Raw genomic sequence first — 17,243 nt, forward strand, 5'->3', positions numbered from 1 at the left:
GCTTATTTGTTAATAGCCAGTTTTTTATGAAAAATATCGGAACGCGATTAATATTCGCGATCCAAATCAGGTGGTTTTGTGCAACTACCAGATACATATTTTACGTAAATATCTCTAATTTAGATCACGACTATTAATCGCGATCCAAATTAGGAGTCTTAATGTAAAATGGTTATCAGGTAATTTTTGTAAAACCCCCTGGCCGACGAGACGGTGGCCGGCGAGGCGGAGCTGCTGCCAGCCGGCGTCGCGATGCATCAGGCGCCTCCGCCCGTCGACGGGGCAAGCTCAGTTGCGTCTCCGGCGCCGGCGCCGTCGGCCATGCGCGCGCCGATGCCTCGATACCATGATTTAGCTTCGAAGCGAATCCTGGAACGAACCAACGCTCACAGACAAAAGCGAGTACCGTACCCTCTTGATGGCGGTGGCCTTGGCGGTGGGCGCGACGGCGCCGTTGCTCCCGCCCACGACCCCGTAGTCACGGGCTGGCGGTACCGCCACCTCACCGGACGGCGCGGAGGAAGCCGCCGCCGAGGCGACCGCCACGAGTCGGGGCCGGCGCGGCGGGATCCTCAGCCACGCCGCCGGCCGGTAGGTGCGCCGGGCCCGCGTGGACGACGACCGCCGGCGCGACGCAGCCGGTCAGCAGGAGAGCCATATATATCCCGGAGGACGAACGGCGACGACACGAGCGGCCACCGCCCACCGGTGGCCGGCCGCTAGCTTCTGCTCCTGCGGTCTCCGGCCTGGCACGTGCCGGGTGGGGTTGGAGCTGAGCAGCTGCCCGCCCCGGCTTGCGTTGCGTGCGGCAGTGCAATGCCGGGGTTGGAGCGGTGCGAGGCGAGTGATCCGAAGGGAGAGGTGGACGCCTGCAGCCGCGGGTCTGGTTCTGGCGCTGGCCGGCGGCCACCTAGAACGAAAGGTAGTAGTGAATCGCCCACCGCAGTCCTGGTTCAGGGTGGGCGGAGGACGGCCCGGGGCGGGGAGCGCAGAGCAGGGAGCGGAGGGTGTGGGCGGCAAGTAGCAGGTGGAGCTGCGCAGCAAGCCAGCAACAGCAACAAGTCGCGAGGAGGCGGCCGTGCCGCGTGCCGGCGTGCGCCGTGCGCATATGGATGTGCGGCTGCGCGTACGCATGGGGTGGTGGGCGCACCGGAGTCAGGAGGTCCACGGCAAGGTGCTGCAACCTGCGAGTGGGCTAGAGTCGTGGTCGTGGACTCCATCCATCTCGAGTGCTGCAATCAGGAGTCGAGCCGCTCGACCTCCATCCATATCGTCAATATTCAAACATTTCTATTTTATAATATTCAAATATTCACGAAATTATTTTTCTAATATTCAAATATTTCTATTTTATAAAAGTCCACGTAAGGTAAATAAGCAAACTTTACTTTTTTAGAAATGTGGCGGGATCAAATTTTGTTCATTTTTTTTGGAAATTTTGAGGGCTCTCCCTTTAATACTAAATGTAGAGCTCCCCATTTAGATTTTCTCATACAGAAAATACACAATTAGTTATTCTCATACGTATTAATCAGATACGCTTCTAAGAGATCCGATAGATTCATCACACCACACACACATATGATTCAAACTGCAAGCAGCTCTAGATACACTCTAGATAACTTGAATGCACGACGATCCACATCACACTCGATCACCTTATTCCTCACAAATTCCTATATTTTAATCGGCAAAAATGAAATATTGAAGAGCATGACTGCATTACACAAAAGGTTAGCAATTTTCGTACGGAGAACGCACAATTTTCATACCTGATTAATATACGGAGAACAAAGTATCCGATACATTCATCACACATTCACACCACACACATATTTGACTTAAACATGCAAGCAGTTCTAGATATACTCTAGATAACTTGAGTGCACGACGATCCATATCACACTCTGATCGCCTTATTCAGATGATATAGATATACCAAAGGCATAAATCATGGAGCCCGTCAAGCAGGGCAGGTTAGCCGACGGTCGGCGCCGGAGCGACAACAATGTAGAAATGGTTGATGAAGACGCGGACACGATGCTCGTCGCGTGGACCTGGTGGTACGGTTTCAGCAGCACCTAGCTCTTCAATGTACACATCCGGCCGCTCCCTGCAGATGACTTCGTGTGCCAGGAGATATGGGCGGCCCACCAGTTCCGGCCACTCAGTCGGCACCCGGCCCGGCAGCATGGATCCTCCAATGCCACCAGCTACCGTGCTTCCCGAGCAACGCGAGATGGTTGGCATTGCTGGATGGTCAATAGATACAGACACGTAAAACTTTATGGTTTTGGAAACATGGAATAATTTCAGCACTTTGGCATTAACTTGATAGTGAGATGAGAAAATCAAATTTAGCTGATGTATGAAGTTCAAGGGAAACTAATGCAAGCAAAACTTTTTTTTAAGAAAAGATTGCAAGTAAAACTAAGAAGACGGAAATAAACACATGCCAACCAACCTGCAGGGGGAGTAGCTAGGAACCGGAGGAGGGAGAAAGAGAGCTAGAGCTGAAGTGCTTTTGTGGTTATGGGACTCATACGAGATCTCTGTGTGTATATATAGACATATACGCATACGCGAGCGGCGAGTGATGACGTACGCACGTACGTAGGTAGCTTGCCTCGATCGTGAATTCGTGATGTCGATGATAACAAGGCACGCATGAATCTTTTGCCTAGTTAAGAAGCACAGCGTGTCAATTGTGTTAATTCTTGTCCACAATCCACAGACAAAATAGAACAATGCATGTCTTTCGCTCCAATTCCGGCTTTAATTTTGCTCCAGTTCCGGCTTTGCTTTGCTTTAATTCAGTCCAAATTTGTTTGGTGGGCTGGGCCGAATTCTTTGTCCTCACGCTTAAACAAGCCCATATTTGTTCATGCAACTCATACCAACTTTAACAAATACTAACAAATATGCCCTTGTGTTGTAACGGGAACAAACACCAAGTCCAATAGATATAGCCTGAAATCTAAGCGATCACATCAATTATTTTATAAAAGTTACAGGGGTACAATATGACCTAAAACATTACTACAGATTGGGCTATCATTGTTGGCCCTATAACCATCATCACCACCGGTTTTGCAATCCGTTAGATCGAGATCGGCAGTGATGATTTTGGTTATCACAGTTGGATTGTAAACCATAAGCATCTCAAAAAAAGAAAAAAAATCCTGTCCGCCAGCGCCGCCGGCCACGGCCGTTGACGCAGCCTGCATCCCGCGACCCGTCCGCCGTCGCCATCGCGACCTGCTGCTCGCACTTGTCGTAGCTGCCGTCGCATCCTGCGCCGATGTACCAAGAAGCTCCGGTCGAGCTCCTACTGTTGGAGGCCCACCACTCCCGGTGTCGTGGGGCTCCCGCCGCCAAGCCCCTGGAGCTCCGACCACCACGCCCCTCGGAACTCCCGCCGCCGCGACCTCGCGCCCCGGAGGAGAAGGGCCGGTGCAGCGGGTGGAGGAGAAAGTGGAGAGAGGGGAGAAGGGGCCGGCGGGCGGTGGCGCGAGGGGGCTAGCAGCAACCTCTCTTCTCCCCCACGTGCAACCTCCCATGGCAGCACGCACCACACATGCGGAGGTGGCGGCCGGTGGATGGCGAGGGGGCCGATGGCAGCGGACCGCGAGGTTAGGGAAAGGAACTGGAGGAGGAGGGCACGAGTGGATGGCACACGGCCTCAGAAAGAGTAGAGATTGGAGAAGGAGGGGTATGGGTGGATAAAGGGACTTTTTTGCAAAATCATCAGGAATTATTCTAAAGTCTGTGGGTTGATTATGAAAAAGTTGAGATTTTTTTGCAAAACAACCACGGCAGTTGGAACTTTAACATTAGGTAGAGATTTTGTTCTAGCTCAGTAATTCTTCTCTCATGTATACTTATCAAAGTATATCATACAGATTCATCACACTACATACATGTATGAGTCAAACATTCGAGCAGCTCCAGATACACTCTAGATAACTGCGCACGGCGACCCATGTCTCACACTTGCTCGCCATTCTCTTGATTGATATACCAAAGGCATAAATCATGGAGTCGACTAAGCAGGACATGTTAGCCAACTTGCGGCATCGAAGGGACAACTATGAAGTTACGATTGATGAAGACACGGACACGCTCCTCGTCGCGTGGAATGGACTTTTACCGCTTCAAAAGTGTACCGCGGCTATCAGGATGCTAGCTTATGGAAGCTCGGCTAGTCAACTTGATGAGGTGTTAAAGATAGCTGCAAGCACTTGTTTGGAGATTTTGGAAAAATTTGCTGAAGGGGTGATTGAAAAATTCGGTGAAGAATATCTACGCCCTCCAAGAAGCGATGAACTGGAAAAAAATATTAGGAGAAAATGAGGCTCGTGGTTTTCCAGGAATGTTGTGAAGCATCGATTGTATGCATTGGGCATGGAAGAATTATCCGAAAGATTGGGCAGGCATGTTCACACGTGGTGATAAAGGCGTTCCTACTATGATCCTTGAAGCGGTGGCAAGTCGGGATCTTCGTATATGGCATGCTTTCTTTGGTACCGCCGGGTCTCAGAATGACATAAACGTTCTAAACAAGTCACCACTGTTCATTCAAGCAATAAAAGGGGAAGCTCCTGCGGTACACTATAATGTAAATGGAACACAATATGACATGGGTTATTATCTTGCCGATAAAATATATCCAGAATGGGCAGTTTGTGAAGACAGTGACGGCCCCTCAGTCGGCAGAAGACAAATTATTTTCATTGATGCAAGAAGGGGTGAGGAAAGATGTCGAGTGCGCATTTGGTGTGCTGCAATCACGCTTTAATATTGTTCGTCGACCAGCAAGGTTATGGAAGGAGGGGGACGTTATCAACATAATGCAAGGTTGTGTTATCCTTCACAATATGATAGTGGAAGATGAGAAGGATTCAATTAGAGAAGTCTTGGATTTGAATGAGAATCCAAGTGTGATGATAGCGCTCCCACCTGAAGTGCGTACAAGCGACAACCCTAATCCTACCTTCGCAAAGGTACTTCGTAGAAATTCCACTATCAAAGCTCGACCAACACATAGGAAACTCAAGAAGGATCTAATCGAGCACATATGGCAACGCTATGGAAACAAAGGAAATTAGACAAAAGACGTTGCATCTATATGAAATATAATTATTATATTGATGATTTTTAAAAATATTGTAATCATGTTGCTCTTATTTATCCTTGATATATTTTCTACCAAATAGCCACATAATGGTACACAAAAATTTATTTATAGTTGATCCTAGCTACATGCAAAGTATTAAACAGTATAGAGACGGACCCCCTGTCTGTGGGTTGTATGATCTGTCTTTATTGTACGATAGATTCGAGGCACTTAAAGACGAACACCTTATCTGTGGGTTGTACATGCCCTAAGCAGGACAGGTTAGCCAACTTCCGGCATCGGAGGGACAACTACGAAGTTACTATTGATGAAGACACGGACACGGTTCTCGTCGCGTGGGCCTGGTGGTACGGTTTCACCGGCTGCAAACTCTTCGATGTACACGTCCGGCCGCTCGGTGCAGATGATTGTCCGCGCCAGGAGATACCCCATGTTCACCAGGTTCGGCCACTCGGTCGGCACTCGGCCCGGCATGGCTCTTCCGACGCCATCAACAACCGTGCTTTCGTCGCAACGCGAGATAGTGGGCATTGCTGGATGGTCAGTTGACACGAACATGTAAAACTCTATATTTTTGGAAACAAATTAAAGAATAAATATATATATATATATATGTATAATTTCAAATTAAGCTGCTGTAATACATATGTATGTAGTTCCAGGGAAACTAATAATAATACAAGTAAACTAACAAAGGCAGAAATAAACACATATGCCAATTGTTTTTTTTGAAAGGACACATATGCCAAATTGCCAACCAACCTGCCGGGGAAGAACGCAAGAAGTAGAGAAAGATGTATATTAGAGCTAGCAGTGCTTGTGGTTACGGCACTCATACGAGGTCTATATATACACGCGAGAGGCGAGCGTTGACGGACGCAGCTATCCTTGTGTCGATGATAGTGTAGTGTTGATTATGATGTACTTATTATGTTAATGCGGCAGCAGATACTGACATACATCGTGTCCATCACCCTCCAGCGTCATCTCTCCACGCTGTCAATTGTGTTTCCTTGTTCCTTCGCAGATACTAAAATTAAATAGCACAGTGTCATCCCATTGGATCGGATGTAATTGGATTTGGATGTACTATATGAATAATCTTTCTTATGGATCTTTTATTCCGTGGATAATTGGACGCTCGTGGGCCAAAATTTGGATGTCCAGCTTATACCAGCGTTTCAATTGTTTTTCTTTGTCCACAATCCAGAGATAAAATAGAACAACGCCCAGTGATTCAATTTATACATGACGAGACAGGACTTTAATTCAGTCCAAATATGTTAAGTGGGCTGGGCTGAATTCTTTGTTCCTCACGCTTAAACAAGCCCATATTTCTTCGTGCAACTCAATCAACTTTAAGTCTTTAACAAATATTTTGTTCTAGTTCAATAATTCTTATCAAATAGGATAGGTGCATAAATCAATTTTTCTGCGAGTTTTCTGATTTTTCCCGAGTGTACATTTTCTTGTTCAACTTGAGCAATGTTTTATTCCACTCGAACAATTTGTGTTTCAGTTCTCGATCGTTTAGTGCAAACAATTTTATTCCAAATCTGGTACATTTTTTCTCTTGAATCTCGAACATTTGTTCTATACTAGGACAGTACATATATACATGTGATTAGCTTGTTATGACAAAGGTTACACTATTATCTAACCACGACGGTTCAAGGATTGAAAGAAACATCCTCTCTTTAATATTAGGTATAGATATAGATCTATAAGAGTAGATATAATAAGCTAAACCTATAATTTGTAAAATATGCAAAATACAAAAATAGATGTTACCATTTCATGTTTTAGATATTTTTTCACAATCTCTGTAATAAAGTTGCCACCTTCATTTATTCCAAGTACTCCATCTCTTTTTATCAGTCCTGTGACAAAAGGATTCTCATAATAAGATTTAATATCATTCATATTTCGTAGATGAGCCGTATCCTTTATACAACATATATATGCGCTGATTACCTGTAAAGATTAAAAGATACATTAGCAGACATTAATGATATGATATTTAGAAAGTATTTTATGAAAGCGTACATACATCATCTTCCACGTATTTGCTTTGATCTAGCAGGCACAACAATTCTTTTTGTTTGACAGATATATCGTCTATCTTCACCAGTACATCAGATTCCAAAGATGTTTCAATTGCCATTATAGCACAAAAATCAAAATCGCTCATTGTATAATCTGTCAAAAGTAAAGTAATTTGAACCATCATAACTGAGGGAACTGACAATGTATATAATGAAAAAAATACCAAATACCTTTTGGGAGATAATCATATGCTTGATCCAGTGGGTCACAACAATCAATCTGGTTATCTGATTCGAAAACAATCGATTCAGAATACTTTGATTTTTTAAATGGCCTATCATTAAGATCCACATCACTGGGTGATTCAATGTTCAAATCCATTATCTCAAAACGAGTATTATTCCACGCCAAAATCTACCGATCCAACACCCAGGAAAAAAGTAGAAAATAAGATTATAAGCAATTGCAGTCATCAATAAGAGTGAATAAAAGAAGTTAAACAGCATCCCTATCCTGATAGCGAGGCAGATTCACCTAGTTACCTAGCTTGGCACGACGAACACCTTGGAGAACGAACCTACCGTGAGGACTCGCTGGCCGGGGCTGATGACGAAACGGACGGGGAGCTACAGCCGAGAAATCGCGACCACCGAAAGTAGGATTGTCCCCCAAAAAGTTCAGGACAGCCCAATATTCCTCCTCTTCTGTTTATATTAGAAGATTGTTCAAGATGAGTACGAATCAAGTTCGATTTCATGTTGGTTACGACAGACAATACGGATCGGAACGTATCTGAGAGAGAGTGGTGGTGGGGGTGGGGGGAGGTGGGGCTATACCAGGAAGGGCGGGGGGAGGACTCCTCGTGCGCGGCGGCCATTCCCGCCGCCGGAGGCCATATCTCGGCGGGCACATCTCCTCCTGCAGCCGCTCCTTCCCCCGCCCAAGTAGGAGCGGCCGGCTGGGGACGCATCTGGACCCCCTCTCTTCGTGCGCAACCACGAAGGTTCATCCTTACCTCCGTCGCTGAACCTCGCCGCCGCCATGCTCCGGCCACCGGCGCGCCGCCGGCCACGGCCCCACGACGCGCCTCCAACCGCGCCGCCGGCCGCAACCCCGTGCAGCGCGGCCGACCACGGCCCTGCTCCGCCGAATCGTCATCTTCCCCGTGAATCGTCGTCCTCCCCGCCCTATGACGGCCGCCGCCCTCCTCATCCTTCGCGGCTGCCCTCCATGGCGAAGAGGAGAGGCGAGGGGCGGGCCATCGGTGTGCCGCCAGAGCGCCACCAAAATCGTCGAGGTCAAGCCTTGCCGAGGGTGCGGGCGAGCTCCGCGGCGTGGGCGAGCTCAATCCCGTCCACCCAAGGCCGATGCCGCTCGAGCGAAGGTGTCCGGAGGCGGAGGGATGTGGATCAAAGCGGAGATTTGGGGGTGGAGGGTGGCTGCCGGCTCGAGAGCGGACGGAGCAGGAGGGGAACATAAGCTTTTTCGGCTTAACCCCCTCTCTTCCCTTCTTTTTCCGCCCGACCTCCCCTCTCTTCAAAATTGGACTGCGGGTTGATTACTCAAAACTTGAAGAGCTTTTTCGCAAAATAACCACGACGGTTGAAGGATTGAAAGAAACATCCTCTCTTTAATATTAGGTATAGATTCATAAAATAATTGTTCCACTTTCATAAAATAATGTTCTTAGTAAAATATCGTCTAAAGTCTAAACGTGCTAAATTGTGATCTTATTATGAAGATCTTATCCTAAGAATGCAATTGCGAAACCATGATTTAATTTGGATGCTCCTGATGCAGCCGTGCCGATGCATATAGATGGGTAAGCTGGCTCGGTGATGGTAAAAAAAACAATGAAAACATTTTAGAAAGCCCATTTCCCCTCAACCTTATCTGCTTTTACACCCGCTGACATGCACAGTGGGTCCATAATGAGAGCTTCTCAGGTGGCCATCTTTGGTGAAAACATCTTAAAACTCTCTTTGTAGTGTAGAGAACTAGAGATACATCATAGAACTATAGATAGCTAGTATGTATTGGTAAAGAAAATAAAACATAAAGTATGGACACGTAGGATTTTAAGCGCTGACGTGCACGTACGGTCCAGGTATACTTATCAAAGTATATGATGTATTATGAATCAAACATGCGAGCAGCTCTAAATACACTCTAGATACACACGAATGCACAGTGATCCATATTACACTGCTCGTCTTAGGGTCTATTTGGTTGGTTGCACGTAGCTAGCCTGGTCCCTATCCATGAGCCTGGCTCATCCCAGCCAGGCTGATCGCATGCAGGCTCTTATGTTTGGTTCCTTGTATGCATGTAGCCTGGTTTGGAAGAGAAGTTGTTTGGTTGCCCACATGAGTACAAATCATGTAGCACGAATATGTCAAAATAAATACTAAAATATTAATTACTTATGGTATTATGTTATAATAAATTTTAATTTACCTAATCCCATCTTAATTTGATTTGAAATCACTTAATATTCACTAATTATGTGCTAATAACGTCATTAGCTATGCTAATCTTGCACAGCGCGAGCTTGGCTCACCGGATGCGACCAATTCTGACGTATCTCTAGATGTAGCATCTTTCATGCTTTGAGTAGCGTGCGAGCCTGACCAAATGATCCATCCAGCCAACGCGCATGCATCCGAGTGGCCTGGCTCAACTCTCATACGGCTACCAAACGCGCCCTTATTCAATTGATTGATGGATATATAGCAAAACGGCATAAACCACGGAGCCCACGCCGAGCAGGGCAGGTTTAGGCGTTTAGCCAACGACCGGCGCCGGAGGGGCAACCTGGAAATCGATGAAGACGCCGACACGCTTGTCGTCGCGTCGTCCGACTGGTGGTACGATGTCACCGGGTCGGTGCTCTTCGATGCACACGTCCGGCTACGGCATGCCAACAAGCTTGGCTCCTCCAATGGGACCATCACGTACCGTCCTTTCACTGCAACGCACGATGGCCATTGCTGCTGGATGGTCAAGTGCTGATACAAACACCGGGAAAAAAATTTCAACACACTTTAGATGAGATGATAAAATTCCAACACACTAACAAAACATAAATAAACACACGCATGCCAACCAACCTGGAAGAAGAAGATGATCAAGTGCTAGAGCTAGCAGTGCTTGTGGCTGTGGCATCGTACGGGGTGTAGCGTGTATATACACGCATGTGCTGACGTGCGTATACGTAGCTGACCATGTGTCGATGACGTATAGTGTGGTTGGGATTATGGTTTATGCGGCAGCACATACATCGTGTCCATCGCGCTAGGTTTCCTTGTTCGGCAGATACTAAAATTAAATAGGGCAATGTCCGTCCAGTGGTTTACATGCCAAGACAAAAACTATGCATGCATGCTGGACATGGGATCTGAGTTTTCCAGAGTCCTCTTGGATCCCATTCTTGTTATGTACTTTCGCGTAGATAAAAGAGAACTATCATGTGGAAACAGACCACGTTGCAACAACCATCATTATCCGCCAAAGTTATTTTTAGCATAATTATCTGCTAAAAGTTAAGCAATTGCTATTTAATTTTGTGATAGTGTTAGGAAATGATGATCCTCTGGATACCGAAAGAAGAGAGATCATGATAGGGGATTTCATTTATTTTTATAGGATAACTAGTATTCATTGGCAGAGAAAACAAAAGTACAAAGTATAATGTTTTTCACAAAAGGACTCAACACGAAAGTAAAAGATATGAAAGTCATGTAGATCCTTCTTCTTCTGTTATCACACACCACTAGAAGAATGTGGATAATGTGCTATCACCACATATGAAACTTATTCTATCACCACATATGAAACTTATTGCAAAGGATGGCGGTAGATTTGTGCTTGCTCCAAGAAGAACTTCCAAAAGCCCGCCACAATACGAGGAGGTTGAACATTTACCTTGCAAACCTTGATAAGATCTTTCTTCCCCACAAAATTAAGTACAAGGGAAAGAAGTCCTAAACAACGGATCCAAATCTAGAAGGCCACCCTCTCTGATTATAACACGAGTTTCCGTGTTAATTAATCGGCTAAAATTATGATGTTGGGGCCGGATCCATTCAACAGCCCATCCGTGTACAAATCACAATGGGCTTTACCCGCCGTTCAACAGCCCAACAGCAGCAACAAAACTGCCGTTCAAATCCACCCCGCATCACCCGCCACAAATTCAGCTCCCCCTCCCATTCCGCCATTCTCTCTCCTCTCACCATCGCACATTTCGCACCAGCTTTCTCTCTCCTCTCCCACCCTCCTCCACGAATGGCGCCGCCGCCGACGCTGTCGTCGTCGCGGTCGACTCCTTCGCTGCCCTCGTCACCGCACAGGCCGGCGCTGCGGCCGGGCACCCTGCAGCGTCTGCTCCGCCCGCCCGACCCCTCCGACGACGACGACTCCGCCGGCGCCGTCCCCACGCCGCGCTCGCGCCCGCGCGCCCGCGACCGCGTCCTCCTCCAGGTCACCAACATCACCCCCGCGCTCTCCGGCGCCGACCCCTTCTCCGGCCACCACGGCTTCTACCTCCGCCTCTCCGATTCGTCCCGCTCCTGCTACGTCTCCCTCCACGCCGACCACGACGACCTCATCCTCGCCAACGGACTCCACATCGGCCAGGTCATCGAGGTCGACAGCCTCATGCCGTCCGTCCCCGCCCCCGTGCTCCGCAACTTCCGCGTCCTCCCCGGCCGGTACCCCTGCGTCCAGCAGCAGGACTCCGGCGACGAAGAGGTCAAGGAGGTCGTGTCCGAGCGTCCGCGCCGGCCGTCGCCGACGCCGCCGCTGCCGGAGAGGAGGGCGCGGCAGGGGGGATCCCCCGCCTCGATCAGCCACCGCCACAGGTCAAAGTCGATCACGAATCTCCCCGAGTCTGGCTCGCCGGCGTCGGTGGCGAGGAGGAGGGAGAGCCTGCTCAGGGGCTTGGACTCCCCGAGGAGCCTGAGGAAGATCAGTGTCCCGTCAATAGACGGCACCAGCACCGACGACGACGACACGTCGGACGTGTCGTCATCGTACTCCTCGCTGTCCACCGCCAGGAGAAACTGGGATTTCACGGGAAGCATCAAGGACGTGAGGCCCGTCGCTCCCCGGAGACGTAGCAACAGTGTAAGCCCATTTCTTGCAGCTCATATATAGAAGTGTTCACTGTTCAATGTACCAAAGTGATGACTAGTAGTAGAAATCAAGCTAATTCAGTGGACTTTGCTGTATCGTGCAGGTGTCTCCAAGTAAATCCAGCTCAAAACTCACTGCACACCAGAACGACGTGGCGAGTGATCCGCTGGAGTCGGTGAGGAGAAAGGCAGAAAAGGCGTTCAAGGTGCTCTCCAGGAGGAACAGCCATGCGTCTAGCAACACGCCCAGAGACAGCTCATGTGGCGCAGCGATGCTGCAGGGTGCTTCATCCAGCGGCATCAAGTGGTGTGAGAACAATGTGTTGTGGAGCTCACTCTCTTCAAGATTGGTGCAGCATGGCAAGGTATAGTACTTCATCCTTCTTTTCCTTAATTTTATGTCCTTGAATCGTGCTGTCAAACATTGAAGTTTTGACTTCTAATAGTAGCAATGTACACGGTATGCTGTTCTTCTCTTTTGTTACCTCAAGAATCTAACACTGCCGATTTCCCATGGCACAATGGCAGGAAGCAATGAAGCAGAGAGACATGGCACTGCAAGCTGTGCTTGATGGATTGCTAGAAGCAACTGCCACTGAGAAGTTGATAAAATGCCTAAGGTGAGTAACACTGATAGATTGGCTGGATGTGAATTATGGTAAAATTTATGACAAAATTCATGTCTGATGGTTCTGAAAGAAAACGTTCATAGCATAAACTCTCTAAAATATTCAGAAAATGTGTACATCAGCTCAATCTTAATTTCTCTCCCTTTTCAGCAAATACTCTGAACTACAATCTGACAAGGATGACGACCCGAAGGAGCTCATTGACAGGTTCTTGAAATTCTCTCAAGAACTTGATCGCGCTATCTTCATAGCTGAGTCACAGGCTAGATTACACAAGCAAAAGCATGTCGCTGTTCAACATCTCAGCTTCGCCGAGAGCTGCTACGAAGGCTGCACTGGACAGGAAGCAAGCTGCCATCTCATGGGTCAGAGCGTCCATCGAAGCAGACCTGTCCCCCTTCTCCAGCCACACACGAGCCGCCTCTGAATCTACCAAGGCATCAGTGTCCGAGCCGAAGCCTGTAAGCCCACTGTTCTGTTCCAAGCCAAAGTGCAACTGCAACAGCAGGCCCTCGAAGAAGAATGCAGATGGTTCCACTGAAGGAAGCAATTTGAATGCAGCCTTGGACCTGGCTACTGCTATGCGGTCGGACTGCAATCGGTGGTTCCTCAAGTACATCGACAAGTTCCTGGACGACATCGAGAGCGAGACCGCCTACACGACGTGTGATTCCCAGGTTGCAGGGCTTCTTCAGCAGCTGAAGAAGGTGGATGACTGGCTCAACCGTGTGGTGCGGCACGAGAGGATGTTTTCGATCGACAGAGGCAGCAAGGATGGTGTACTGTCCGAGGAAGAAGAGAGCGATGCGTGCGAGAGAGTACGGAGGAAGATTTATGGAGCGCTCCTCAGACATGTGCAGTATGCTGCAATGGCGCTCGAGGGTATCAGTAGTGTAACCGATGAAGAGAAAGAGCAGAAATAGGTGACGGTACCCTGAGGCCTGAGCAAAGAGCTCTGTAGCCATACACAAAAAAAAAAATTGAGAAAATAAGAGGTTATTGTGCAGTAAATTAGTTCTGTCGAATGCTTTTTCATGTTAAATGTTGGACACTTGAATAGTACAATTGCAAAAATTCTTGCACGGATAAATGCCGCTCTGAAAATGTAGACTTTTTTTTAACGAATGGCGCACAACGTGTGCGTTTCTATTGATATAGCAGAAAATATAATGTTATAATCCTAGAAGGCTATAACCAGACAAAAAAGAAACAAAAAAGAAACACATAAACAGCACCGACCGGTTAGATTGGGACCTCAATACTTGTCTAACTCAACTCAACACAACAACCCTGGAAGGTCAGATCGGGGCAGCACACCGCCCAAGCACTCCACGTCCACCGCTCGTGCACCAAACTGCACCACCATCACCTGGGCATAGAGGCCGACAGAGGATCAGTGCCGTCGTTGCCGATGATGTCTCACACTGAGCCCACCACTGCCATGCAGGGTTAGCCGCCGCGATCCACCGCAAGCTGGTAGCTATCATGCCATCGGATCGCAATGATGATTCTGTGTGCACTCATCTCAAGCGCTCCTGACGCGCAAAAGACCGTGGCGGCTGTGCATCTGTGTTCCGATTTTTGTTTCTTTTCATTTTTCTTTTTTCCCGTTCAATCATTTTCTTTTTGTTTTTCTATTTTGTACTCAGGTGGTATTGTTTGTCTATAAGTTTTGTGCATAAGTTGCCTAACAATATTTTTGCAATAACTGTGATAAAAGATATTTGCTAAATTGTATGTATTATAAAAGTTGTGCTATAAAATTATCACGTAATAAACTATCATAAAGAAGTTATACATGTAAGTTGTGTGCACAAGATATAACGCATAAGACATAAGTTGTTCTTTAGAAGTTGTATGTAGAAATTTATATGTATAAGTTGTCATGTCATGAATAATGTGCTAAAAAATTATTCATAAGAAGTTTGTAATATAAAGTTATGTGTATAAATTATGGTATTCAAAAATAGAAAGCCATGGGAATCAAACATTTAAAAAAGGAAAGTTCAGAGGGAGGGAGGGGGGCTGTCGGGAATTGAGCGCCAAGGGCTCTCCCAGCGCGCGCCCGTTAGCAGCTCCCCCATCGGATCCGCTTTCGCCGCCTCACGAAGTTATCCTACACGGAAGTAACTCCCGCCAAGCAGGACTATCCACCGTAGAATGCTGCAAGCCGTCAAACCGATATATGAATAGCTGCCTCTAGCCATCATCTGCTGACCAACTTCCACCAAAATCAGGCCGTACACTGTGCACCAAGCAATCCAGTCATCTCGTCAAAGAAAGCAAATTGCCACACGCGGCCTCTAGCAAAAGTCAAAAGACCACCTCGCATCAAAGCTACCACCGCCATGCGGGATCGCCCAACACCTCACCGCACAGGTCACTTCGGCAATGCACATCTGCCGGCCACCTCCTACCACGCCTGCCTCCATGCCAACTTCATGGTCATCACTTACGGTCCCGCCAAACCGTCACCCTCAAACGCCTAGCAAAAGTTATGCCCTCTGAACATTGCACCAACGCCCTCCTCATGGCCGCCATCAGCCACCACAGGCACCTACATCTTGAGTCCTCGACTTGGTCTCCACCCACTCTACCAGATAGCCCAATCCACTAAGGTCGAAGCTTAGCACCGACTCCGCCGCCGCTATGCGTGACCAATCACTGTCAAACCTCACAAAGAAGCTTCCAACACACTACCCACCGCCATCAACGCCATACAATGCATCAACAGACGCGGGGGCTGGCTCCCGAGTGCCTCCATAGACAGGATATAGGGGAGAGGGCAAGAAAGAAGAAGGCCACTTTCCCCCCACCCACCTAGCTTGGCCCTGAGAGTGCAGCCGACGTCGTAGATAAGCCATCGGGAAAACGGGGAAGGTAGAATGGAACTTCAAAGACGACGCCTTAAAGAAGGACACGACACTAGATGCACTGTCGCCGCCTACCCGAGATTGGGCATGGTTTTCAGCTGGAGATTCCGCCACCAAAGTGAGGAGGAGGCCTTGACAGTGTCCCCAACAGGAAGCGCGACGCCCGAGGCATCGCCGTAGTTGGCCCAACGTATTGTTGAGCAAGCTTTCATCGGACACCTGCCCGCTCGCCGCCGCAAGCTCACCACCCATCATGGCCACCATCACCAACCTCTCCTCCCAGCCAGCAACACCACCGCACCCCTACACCCTGTACGCCGCTAGCCTCTTGCGCCAGCACACCGTCGCCACTCCCCCGCTTCCTGGGAGCTCACCGCCCAGATTCGCCTAGCTTAGCAGCCGCTCCTGGTGGGTCTCCACCGCCGTCGCACCTCCCCCACGGCCGCCTCGCACCCCAACTCCTATGCACACCTGGTCGCCATGCCCCTTGCTTGCCGCTGCGTGCTGCAGTGCCCCTCGCAGTCACCACTTGTTCCCTGCCATGGCCAAGGAGCCCAGCTCCCCGCCACTGATGGAAAACTCACCATTAGTCCCGGTTGGATAGACTCATAGATATCAAAAATCCAACCGGGACTAATCATTCGAGACAAAAGGTCCCTCTCTTTGGTCCCGGGTCATTCACCCGAGGCTAAAGATCCCCTTTAGTCCCGGTTGGTATTACCAACCGGGACTAAAAAGGTTCCAAAAAAATAAAAAAAGTGCCCGCTCGGCCCGCTTCGGGCGCGCTCCGCGCTGGGCCCTTGCCCGCCGACGTCACGGCAGCCCCACTTCTCTGGCGCCCACCGGTGTTGTGGTGGCGTTGCTCCTCCCGCGTAGGACCCGCGCCGCCCTCGCCTGCCCGCGCCCGCGCCGAGCTAGGAGGAGGAGGCCGGGGAGGCGGGGAGGGAGGGAGGGAGCAGAGGGAGAGGAGGCGGGGAGGAAGGGAGGGAGAGGGAGGAGCACTAGGAGATAAGGGAGAGAGAGAGGAGAGGACCGGGTCGTGGGTCGCTAGGAGATAAGGGTGGAGCGTGAGAGGGAGAGGAATAAATAAGGGAGAGGGAGAGGAGTCGGTTGCTTATCCGAGAGGGCCGATAGCCGACAATAAGTAGAAAAAATCTGCTAACGGAATAGATGTTGAAAAAAAAGAATGGAGGGTGGGGGAGTAGGCCGGGGGAAGGGGGAAACAAAAGTCAGCAATGGGGGAGTGGGACTAGGAGAATCGCGCTACCAGTATTAAGCACTACATAAAGAAAGTATCGTATGAGTAATAGAGGCATCTCGTGTCATACTCGGCTGTGAGTTGTGGCGAGGGTGAAATACAAGTGTATCACTGATGAACACCGCAGAGATCAGAAGATAACAGACATAATATACACAAAAGATA

The 17,243-nt window shown here is 48.7% G+C and overlaps 1 pseudogene; it reads left to right on the forward strand.

The window, feature by feature from the left end:
* The first annotated feature begins 1,132 nt into the window (after positions 1-1,132).
* Positions 1,133-13,870, forward strand: LOC101766451 (annotated as a pseudogene).
* Positions 13,871-17,243: the final 3,373 nt, after the last annotated feature.

This window comes from Setaria italica, chromosome II (assembly GCF_000263155.2).
Source record: "Setaria italica strain Yugu1 chromosome II, Setaria_italica_v2.0, whole genome shotgun sequence".
Taxonomy (NCBI): Eukaryota; Viridiplantae; Streptophyta; class Magnoliopsida; order Poales; family Poaceae; genus Setaria; species Setaria italica.